Below are 11,281 nucleotides of genomic sequence, written 5' to 3'. Positions count from 1 at the left end.
TAGTATTTTATTTTATTTCAATTATTAAACTGTTTTTATCTCAACCCATGAGTTTTCTCACTTTTACTCTTCCGATTCTCTCCCCCATCCCACCGGGGCGGGGGGGAGCGAGCGAGCGGCTGTGTGGTGCTCAGTTGCCGACTGAGGTTAAACCATGACACCCTCCTTTCCCCTTCCAATAATTCACATTTGCAGTTAGGGTAGCCACAGGCAAAGGGAGGAAACAGGGTTTGAGAAAAGAGACTAGAGATAAGAAAAACTGATAAACTTTGCCAGGAACCAAATCTGTTAGCATTATTGATTGACAACAAACTTTCCTGAAACTTTGGGGGAAGGGCTGACGCTTTGGCTGATAATTAGGGTGTTGAAGAGCTGTGCCTTGTGCCTTTTTTGTCAAGTCCATGGACTGCAGACTGCCTTTTTCTTGTTACCCTTCCAGCCATAGCAGAGCTCAGGGAAGTTTCTAAATTTTCATAGTTCTTCTTAACAGGCCAACCACTTACATCTCCTTAATCCTATTCAAGGAAATTAACTTCTAGGTACATAGCTTGGACTGAATGGTCTGCCTTTCTGAGGATACGCATGAAAAAATGGTGTAGTAAGAAGAGTTTACGTCTAAAATCCTAATTTCCACTTAGGGGTAACTAGAACGTGGCTCCAGAAGTTAAGACATAAAAAACCACAATCCATGAGACTTAAGCACTAGTTTTCCTAAAATGAATATATAAAACAGTACCTTCACTTCTCTCTACTCTGGAAAAGAGATTTCCGGATTTGTTTGCCCTGGAACGGCTGCTTAGGTAAGAGAAAAAGCCCAAGGTTCTATCCTGCTTCATGCACCATGATTGCCCTAAGTTCTGTCTCCTTTATCTACAGAGTATTACTGGTGATGGTGCCCTTGGCAGCAAAATGCATGTCTGGTCTTAGACTGAATGTACTCTTATTTTGCTATGAAAAAATAGGATCCTAAATAGTGAAGACTATCCCTATATTGCTTCCCACACTTTTATTGTTTGTTCATCTGAAATCCTGAGAAGGGAATAGGGTAAGGTAGGGTGGAAAAGGGAGAATATTATCTCATCTTGCAGAAAATAACAAAATTTTGTCTAACCATTATTTGGAAGAAGACCTCAAACTTTGTACGTTATCTGAGAAGCAGATCTCTGGGGAAATACGAGCTTCTGAGATGTCCTAATGTGGGAGCTTCAGCCCTGAGGCCTCCAGGTTGTCTGCCTGCTGCCAGATACCAGAAATCTGGAGCCTGAGTTGCTCTGGAGGAAGGTTAATTTCTTGTGAAACAAAAAAATTTGTCTTGGTGATTTTTTTCCTTTCAGTGAACTGGCAAATTCCAAATAAAAGTATTTCATTGCCATCTCTCTGGCCAACTCCTAACACTCATTTTCTTTCATGGGAGAAAAGCTGAATGTTGTGCTGCCTTCTGTTGTTCTCCTTATGTCTCCTCGTTCCCTCTTCTGTGTCACTGAGAAGAATGTTATACTGAAGTTGGGTTGGTAAGGAAGGCATCTAGGTGGCTATTTATATCACACTAACTCAAATACACACCAAACCCAACTACCCAAGTTTCAATCCTTATTTTATGATCGTCAGTCCTAGTGGATATAAATTCGGTCACATCCTAAAACTGGGAAATGATCCTTTGGGAAATCATGCAGATTCTTTTCATAAAGCTTAGACAGATCTTTGGTGTCCTGCCACAGATATTGTAAACGTCTCCATTTTGCTGTCATCAGTCAGAGGTCCTCAAGAGATGGGAATTCCTCTTAGCTTGTCCCCTGCAGACTTTTATTTATTTATTTTCAGCTTGAACCTCCTCCCTTTCTTCTTGACCTTGAGTTCAAGATTTTCACTTGATTCCCTTCATCTTCATAGTTATGAAAATGGCTTCTCATTCATTTGGTCATTCTAACTCAGAATCACTGGAGCAGGGAGGACAAGGAAGCACATGAATTGACTCTAGACACATTTCACATCATCAGTGACCACTTTAGACAAAACAAACAAAGCCCCACTTCACCTAGGTGTAAAGTTCAAACAATAGACTTCATACATATCCTTTCTGTTCCCCGACTACTCTTAAAATTCAGCTGCCACTCAGTTCATGCATTGTGCCTGACCTTGTCATTTTAATCTAACTGCAAATTGAAAACAAATGTTTTTTTTTTCTTTTTTGTTAAGTATGTCCATTACATCTTACAAGAAGTATTTTAATAAGTTAAATAAAAATAATAAACAATTTCTTCCTGTTTTGACTACTGTCAGACCTGGGTAAGAGGGACAACATTCAACAGAATTGTTTTAATTATCCTATTAATATTCAACGTGCCATTTGATGGCATGGGTGAGCTCACCTGATGTACCACAGATAGCACTGATTTATGAAGCCATAATTGGGTTTCCAATAAACATTTGTCAAAATAATGTATTCATTCAAACCAAAGCCTTCTTTATTTATTCATATAAAAGAGCACTTAACTTTCAACAAAGAATTGCCTGCCATCAAAAACACTCCATAAACGGAGGAAATTTATGAAGACACAGTACCAGAGGGTGATCGGTGGAAGACTAAAGTTCACTTTAACCCTTCAGAGTGCCGATTTCCACCTCTTGCTTCTTACTGGTACTATACATATTTCTTTCTAAAAGCCCCAAGCCCAAACATTAACCTTTGTATATTTAGACATTAAAGTACCAGCTCTTTTTTCTACAATGGAGTCTTACATCTCAAAGATGGTTTCAAAACTAACATCTCTCGTTTTTATTATGCAGTGTAGAAGCGTGCACACAGCTCAAAGGTAGCTGTTTTTAGGCTTACCTACATTCTGCCCACAGTTTTCACCGCGTGTATATTCTTCCAAAAAAAGATAAGGTTCGAGAGGTTAAACAACTTGTCTTGTCTGAACCTGAGGCAATACATATACTTGTCATTCATTCCAGCTGAAGAATTTTCCTGTTCTACCTCTTTGTGCCTTCTCTACTTCCTAGGACTTTAGTTTCATTTTACAGATTTTTAATAGAAGAATAGCAAAGTAGATGGGCTGTACAATCAATATTTGAATGGAGTGCAGATAACCCCTTGGAATCCATCTTCATCAAAAATTTTTCTTCTTTTACCTCCAATTAGCTAACATATAACAAATACAAGTCACACTGAAGATTCCCGCTATGCGAGTCTTACATTTGTTAGCTTAGTAAAATGTAGACCTTGGTGGGATAGGGAATGATGCTTCAAGCTTACCTTAGCCTGCTAACGCCTGTTGAAACTCCAAACTGCACTGGCCTTCCTATGATTGTATGTTGGTTTCCATACGTGTTTCTATTTTTAGCATACTGTTTTTATTTCTGACAGTGAACACAGCTGTAAATAACAGAGCAGAATGAGAAAGGATAGGAAGGGTTTCAAGTGCACATTCATGCCTCAGAAACTCTAGTGTGATTTTGCTAATCTCAACACAAAATTTTCATCATCATTACCATTATTGTTACTGCTACTGGCACTTTGTCCAGGTGTCTAGGATGACAATACTTAGAAGAATATATATCTGTTGCAACCGGAATGCAACAAAAAGTTGGTAGTAAAGTTCTGTCATGCTTTGTCTGCTCAATATTTGTAAGTGATCTTAAGTCTCTCTGATTAAGCACAGGTATTTTTTAATGGGAACCTACAAATATCTTGGGAAAGAGATGGTTACCCATTTTGTTCTGTGGGGAGTAGGTCAACTGCTGAAAATCAAGGGCTAAACGTCCCTGGACAGTTCCTGGCTGCTGTGAGAAAGTAAATGACAAAGCTACATGTTTGAAGGTCACTTGCAAAGATGAAGGTATGAAGATAGAGAGGAAGGCATAGCGAATAGAGATAGTGGGAGCTGGTGTTTTTCAGCCATTTTCCACACAGCCTGCTTGACACATTTTGTCAAACTTGAAGTGTGTTATACTGTAGTAGAGCAGAAAGGGACCTCAAACATAATTTTGTAGTTTGTCCTACAGCAGGACCACTGTGCTTGTGCCATGCCTGGCAGAAGTTTTCTAAGTGGTTCTGAAAAACACAATGTCCCGGGTAATCTCCCCCAGATCTACAGTCTTGTCAGTCAGAAGCCTCATATGTCCAGCCTCTTTACCGCAATCTGAGCCCTTTGTTGTCCTCCCTGCCTTGCAGAGCAGATGGTTTCCTTCTGTGAAGCAGTATTTTACATATTTGAAGATCATTATCATGTTCTCAGACTTCTCTGAATGCCAAGCACATGAAACCACTTAATCATGTATGTCTTGTCTTCTAGACTGACGATCCTTCCTGCTGCTTTCTCTTCCAGTTGACCACGTCCTCCTTGAAGTGCAGGACCGATATCTTTATGCAGTACTCTAGCTACTGCTGAGTGTATCAGATGGTTTACTTATTGTGTCCATTATAGCCTATAGTCCATAGGCTATAATCCTATTTTTATGTCATAATTACTTATGTCATAATTACAGGTTTTGTCTTTTTTTTTTTTTTTTTTTTTTTTTTTTTTTTTTTTTTTTTTTTTTTTTTTTTTTTTTTTTTTTTTTTTTTTTTTTTTTTTTTTTTTTTTTTTTTTTTTTTTTTTTTTTTATGATGTCATGACTTTCAGTGACTCATGTTCAGTGCACTGTAGCACAAATATTTTTGTGCAGAAGCATTGTCTTATCTGTTCTTCCCCCTTTGGGTGTTTGGTTTTCACTGTAAGATGAAGCTCAGCTCCTGCCTTCTTTAGGGCCTTGCTTCCTTCAGAGATTTGTTTCTGTGAATACTCAGACCACGGTCTAGAAAACAGCTTCTCCTCTTCAGTGGCAAATGTTTAGTCATTGGAATTTGGCTGGGTAGTCACATAAAAGTTTGAGAGACTTCAGGAAAACACCATTGGCTTTTTATAATTTTGCTATGCCTATATTTGGGGTTTTCCAAAACTATGTCCTACATGAAGATGTGCATCTTCAGGGAACATTGCATTATTCAACTGAGAGAAGAAATGCATTTGCCTGGTTGAAGTTATGCTGTGGGGGGATACATGCCACCGCCACGATGGAGAATGCGTGCTGTTGATAGCTTTGTAAACCATCAGGTCTTTGTTATACTGTTTGAATTGGATGAAAAGGCAGAGTGAGAAGGAAGTATTTTTGTAATCTGGGCTCTGGAAAATGGAGTCATACAATAGGTACAATAACGCAGAAAGATTACCTACTACAGGTCTCTTTCAAGTTGTTTTGGGCTGTGTTTGGCTGGGCTATAGTCATTCCTAAACTGAGATTTAAAAGGAAAAGTCCTAGTCACCTGTCAGTTGCTTTTGTCAGCACTGCAAAGCGGCAAAACAGTACCTCACGTAGCTCTGTGCTGCTTTGCCACAATCACTAGTGTGTGGCAGCATTATCTGAGTAGTATTGGTGCCCTTACTTGTAGGTTGGTATTTATCTCAGTTTTCTGCCATACACAATTAATTCAAATTGGATGTTAAATTGTATAGGGTCCTCTACGATCAACGGAGGGAAAAAAAAAAAAAAAATCACACCCAGAGGACTGTCATCCTGTCTACCCTGTCACCTATTTAGGATGTGATGAATCTTCCTTTAGAGGGGCCCTTTCCCATTGACTACAGAAGGAACATTGACAGGATGCAGTTTAGGTACGTAAAATTAGGTGATATAACTGACCTGTATTACTATAGCATAGTAATTCTATCACATGTAGCAGAACCCCAGTAAATTATCAGTAAGAATCTTTCTTCAGATTATCTATATAGGCAGCATAGGGATATTAGTTGGCTATTTCAACCACTGAAAAGCTAAAAACTGGATGGTGGGAATGCATCTTCTTTCTCCTATAGATATGGACTTCTCTGAGATGCTGAGATACTTTGAATCTCATTTGCTTCTTCTGCATAATGGCTTACATTTAGCATTTCAGACTGCCTTATTAAAGCCTTTGGACCATTTCTGAACAGCACGTTGAAATAAGTAACCTTCCTCTGAAACTTAGTATTAATGTCTTCAGTGTAGTAAGCAACCATCTTAAGTATTTTAAAGTTAAATGCATATCAACTTTTATTAGGTTTTGCTCAGGTGCAAATTGCTGATATAACCCTATAACATTTTCTCACATGAGAAAAGTTACTTAGGAAAGGAACTTAGCCCTGGTGAATTCTCCCTGGGTTCTCTACCATGGCATCGACTACATGATCTTAACTGAGTGTGACCTTACAGTCTGTAGAGCTGAATGGCACAGTTACATAAACACAAGGGAAAACAGGCTAGGCCATGTAACATGGAAGAAGCCCCTTATAAACAACTTCTTAAATGACATTATCAGAATGGGCATAGGCTAATGAGCTTGTGCTTTGGCAAACAGTTATCGTAATCAACAGCTTTTTAAAAAAGCATAATGTAAGCGAAGTTATTTTTCAAGTTGCATGTCCATTTCTACTGTGTTCTGTTAAACAGCCTGGGGAATTTTATAAAAAGAAGTAAGCATGGCAGTTTCAAACAAGAATGACTATTGTGTGAAAAAATGAATATAAAATTATAACTAGTGATTTAATGTCTATAATTATAATCAGACTTGAACAACAATTGTAACTATCAGTAACTAATTTATGCCTTTCTTTGAAAAAAAGAAATGAGAACCTAAAAAACCTTCTCTCACTTATGTTCTCCCAGCCAAAGAAATAATGTTTACATGTATGTATTTAGAAGTATAATTAAAGCAGCCGGGTGTGGCCTTCCTCAGTCAGAAAGAAAAACAAAACACAAAAAACAGAAGGGTTTTTGTTGTTGTTGTTGGTGGTTTTTTTTTTGCTAATGAGGGATTGTGCATGGGAGAATAGAAACGAATAACTTGCAGGCCTTGTCATGGGCAATAATTGTTTTCACTCCACCAAAGTGGGCTGGACCTCTGAGGCTCAGCAGTTAAACTCCACACGTAAGGTGGGTGGCCCCTTGTTTGCTCATTAATGGCTACTTATGCTTGGGTGTTTTGAGAAAGGATGGAGAGAGTTTTCAGCTCAACCGCTTAGGAAGAAAGCAACAGAATCCCACTAAAATACTAAGTGTTCCACTTCTAGCTTCCTTTTATCAATAAATTGTGCAAACGTGTGACTGTCAAAGCAATGATTTATTTGCTGCTTACAAAGTCCCAACAATATTGTGTCAGTGGTATCTTATGTATGTCTCAGACAGCCATACACCAAGCCAAGAATTCTACGTGATTTAAGACCTCCACCTGAATTTTTGTTTTAAAAAAGGGTTTTCTTAGCAGTAGATTACAGAGAATCTGTGGTTACTGATACAGTTTACTGTAGCTGATCTCAGGAAGTTGATGGGTGTTGCTCAGGGGCATAAATTGATCAATTCAATATGACACCATGCCAAAAAAAAAAAAAAAAAGACTGTTTAATAAATTTTAGAAGACTGGATTCTCCTACCACCTACTGAGCTCTAGAAGCAGGTTCTCAGCAAGTGCAATTCACTATCATCCTCTGGCTGCTCTATCATCTAGCAGCCAGAGCACAGCTTGAAAAGACAGCACATACAACATCCATCTTCTATCATGGTATATCTTGATATCACAAGCAATTAGAAAATAATTTCAGAAGAGACTTGCCCATACCTCGTCCCTCTCACTCCTTCATTTTCTATTAAGGCCTACCTGGTCCTTCTTCAGGAGTTAGCTCTGCTGCTGCTGTTCACTGATAAGCACCTTTGCATGACACCCAGGCAGTCTACACATGGGGAGGCCAAATGGATATTCAAAGGATTTTGGATACAACCTAAGTGGGACCAAGGTGTGGGGGAGGGAGGAAGAAAAGGCAGATTAGTCCCTGCCCTGTTCCAGCATAGAGCCCCTTTTTCAGCGCAGTGTCCCCTAGTTCCCCGCTCATGCCTGTGGAGAGGGCAGGAGCCCAGCTCCTGTGCAGGAGGAAAGGAGCAGAGCCTGGCTGTGCAGCCAGAGAAGTGCCCCGAAGTGAGGCTCTTCTGCTGCACCTCACCCCTGCTGCTCATCTAAAGATAATTTGAGTGTGCATGGTTCCCTCGCTTCTGCCGGCCTGATTATTGTACATACATGGACTACTTTTCCACATCTTTTTCCTTTGTGTGTCAGCGTCCCATCCACGTGCCATAACGCCATGCAGCTTCCCCTCTTCTTTCAGATGAGGAATGTTGTATAGTCCACCGCTCTCTATACCAGAAGCTCTGTAACATCTTTTTCAGGAACTTTTTTCCAGTGTCTTTTCCACCCATCCTTCCTATCTAAGGGCGTCTGTCGATCTCCCATTTCAGCCATTTTACTGCTTCTGTGCACCCAGCCTCATTTTCCCAGGTCGTCCTGCTCCTTCATGCTTTTATGTGCTTTCTCAATACTCCAATGCCATTGCTGTACTTCTGGCCCTGACATAATTTTGTTACTCACTTATGACTTCTCTTTCTGTCCAGCTGTGTCACAATCACAGAACAGCTGAGGTTGGAAGGGACCTCTGCAGGTCATCTGGTCCAACCCTCTGGCTCAAGCAGGGCCACCTAGAGCCAGCTGGGGTGTTAGTAAGATGAGATAGAAAGACATAATATGTTGGAATGTGCTAGTTAGTTCTGCTGACCCTTCTTTGATCTATAATCAATTGCAAATGTGTTTGAATTAGTGGCTTATCTGAACAGATGCAAAGGTCTTCATTTGCCGTTCCACCTTCTTTCATATCCATCCAGATTTCCCCCAGCTAAAAGGGTTATCCTCTATCATCTGAACTTCAGGGAACAGTCAGCTGTGACATTCAGAAGTTAGTATACTACATCTGGACAGACAGAAGTGACGTCAAGTCATCTGCAGGTCAGCAAACAAGACAAAAATAGGAACATTTAAAAAACCCTAATTTTGACAGTGATAATCTTGAAAGGGTACTGGTAATAAGTGAAGAGGAAATATTTCCAGACAGAAATGTGGCTTCCAAGCCAGGAATATTGCTGTATGTTGCAGCTGTAACAGGACTGCATTTGGGGAATTTCTGTAACTATAGAAAAGCAGCAATCAAAAGTCTTTGAAAAAAAAAAAATCATTCCTATCACATAGTATCTTGAATAACCAGTGAAAATAAGGTAAGAAATGCAATTCCTGTCTATATTTCATTATTGACAGAGGTTATCACATGATAAATATAGTTATAGTTTGGAGTTTTGGGCTGGGAGAACCTGAAAAAAGAAGCACATAATGAAAAGCCCCCAGATCCTGAAATAGCATTACAACACATGAGCAGGCCACAGTACTTAGCGTTTCTAGGTAAAATTAACATAACATGGACCCAATTGCCAGAAAGAGCTGTAGCTTTTACAAGGCTTTCAACACCTAAATATTAATAGAAAAGCCTGATGTAGTCTTCCTCGTTTATATGGTTTGTGAAAAATCTCAGCCTACATATTGTTCCAATACCACAGGACTCTTCCTAAGATTGCTGTTCCTGCAACTTCCTAAAGAGTGTGGTTGAATAGTCACATCTTCATTGTTTGTGGGTGTCCACATGAGCTGCAGACTGACCACGCTGCAAAGGCAGGGGCACAGGGACCGACTCTAAAGCTCCTGTGAAGGGAGGCATCGAGAAGTGTACTGCAGAGAGCTGCTTAGTGAGCACCTTGGACCCAGAGAGTTTGTTAGTGTGTATAAGGTGCTGTGTAAAAGTGAGTAAAGGCCTCCGGGCTTCAGCCAAAATAGCCCCACAGTACTTCACTGGTCCATGCGGATGGACTGGTTTGGGTCAGTAACTCCAGGACTACAGAGTCTGACATCTCTTCTTTTTAACTTAACCGTATGGTCCTATAGCCTGGCTTATATATGTCCATATAATCTGCATTTATTTAATCTTAAGTATTTTACCCCTCTTACTCTAGGCAATATAGCTGACTGCAAAAAAAGCATCTCTGCCAGTGATGTCTTCTCATGTAGCAAACAGAGCAAACATGATACTAACAAAAATAGCAAGAAGCACCACAAAATATTCATATATATATATATATAATGAAAACAGATGGTTGTTGCTGTGCTGGGAGGAGCAGTACTGTTTACTGTATAAGCAGCCATAAGTGTGTGGGCTGCTTTTCATTTTCCTAATCCTTCCTTGACATCCTTGATCTGTTGCCTACCAACTAATCTACTTCATACATAAACTATTAATCAGCAGTTCTAGCATTCATCATGCAGTTGATTGTCTTTACCTAGGCACTATTTTCATTTGGAAAACAGTTTCCATTAGAAACACATTCTTAGCAGAATTACTAAAAAGACTTTGCAGTCTTTCAAATAGGCATCAGGGCATGGTATAATCATTTACTTGCATGGTAATAATGTCAGAAGTTCAGTTTGTGAAGAAAGCATTCTCCATTTTGGAGATTTAATTGCCTAAGTGATTCTTAAAGAAAGGAATGTAAAACAGGGACAAAAATAATTTCACAGACTGAATTTTTCTAAGCAACATTTTGTATCACTCCATTCTACTCCCTACTCCCCCTCTAACCGTCAAGGTTTTCTTTTCTTTTTCCCTTGGCTTACAAAGATGGGAGGCTGACAATGCCAGCGGTAGAATTTCTCTTTTTATCCACAAAAATTTACAACACAGGTAATGGCGTGTTTTCAACCCACCCTGTCCTATCAAGTCAGGCTCTTTGTTTAACCAGTGTCAGCCTGAAAAAGGTCAGGTAGCAGGAACTTGAACATTAAAATCTTTTAGAAAAGTTGTCACGTGGAAAAAGTGCCATCAGTGTTACTTATGTCAGTTAGAACGTGGGATAAGGAATTGTTAGCTTCTTTTGTTTTCATTCTGTGGTTAAACTGCCCCAGCTCCCCCAGATGAGAACTTCAGTGGAGCTAGCAAGCAGCCAGAGAAGTTCTAGTGAGGTACGCAACTCGTGGGCTTGAGCACATCTGTAGCTAAGCAGTGAAGGTTAGGTACATAAATACAGGCTGAGGGTTTGGATTTACCTGAAGAACTATAATTATCCTAGGATTATGTAGGAATCTCTGGATTATTAGAGAAGACTATTTCAGTCCCCTATTACCCAAGACTTGGCCCAACAGATCAAGTGTTGATCAGTTTTTTGTTTGAATGGGATAATAATTTAAGTGATGGCAGTTTAAGTTGTTTAAAATTCCTTGTGTTACTGAGTAAATCACTTGCTTTGGTACATGAACTGTAGGCCTGGCCTCTCTAAGCCAGAAGAGCTGCAGTTGAACTCCAAACTGAGATAACATTTTGTTTCTCAACACGTTTGTGAAGGG

The sequence above is a fragment of the Aptenodytes forsteri genome, unplaced genomic scaffold (genome assembly GCF_000699145.1).
Source record: "Aptenodytes forsteri isolate BGI_AS27 unplaced genomic scaffold, ASM69914v1 Scaffold18, whole genome shotgun sequence".
Taxonomy (NCBI): domain Eukaryota; kingdom Metazoa; phylum Chordata; class Aves; order Sphenisciformes; family Spheniscidae; genus Aptenodytes; species Aptenodytes forsteri.
Note: the sequence above shows the minus strand (reverse complement) of the source record.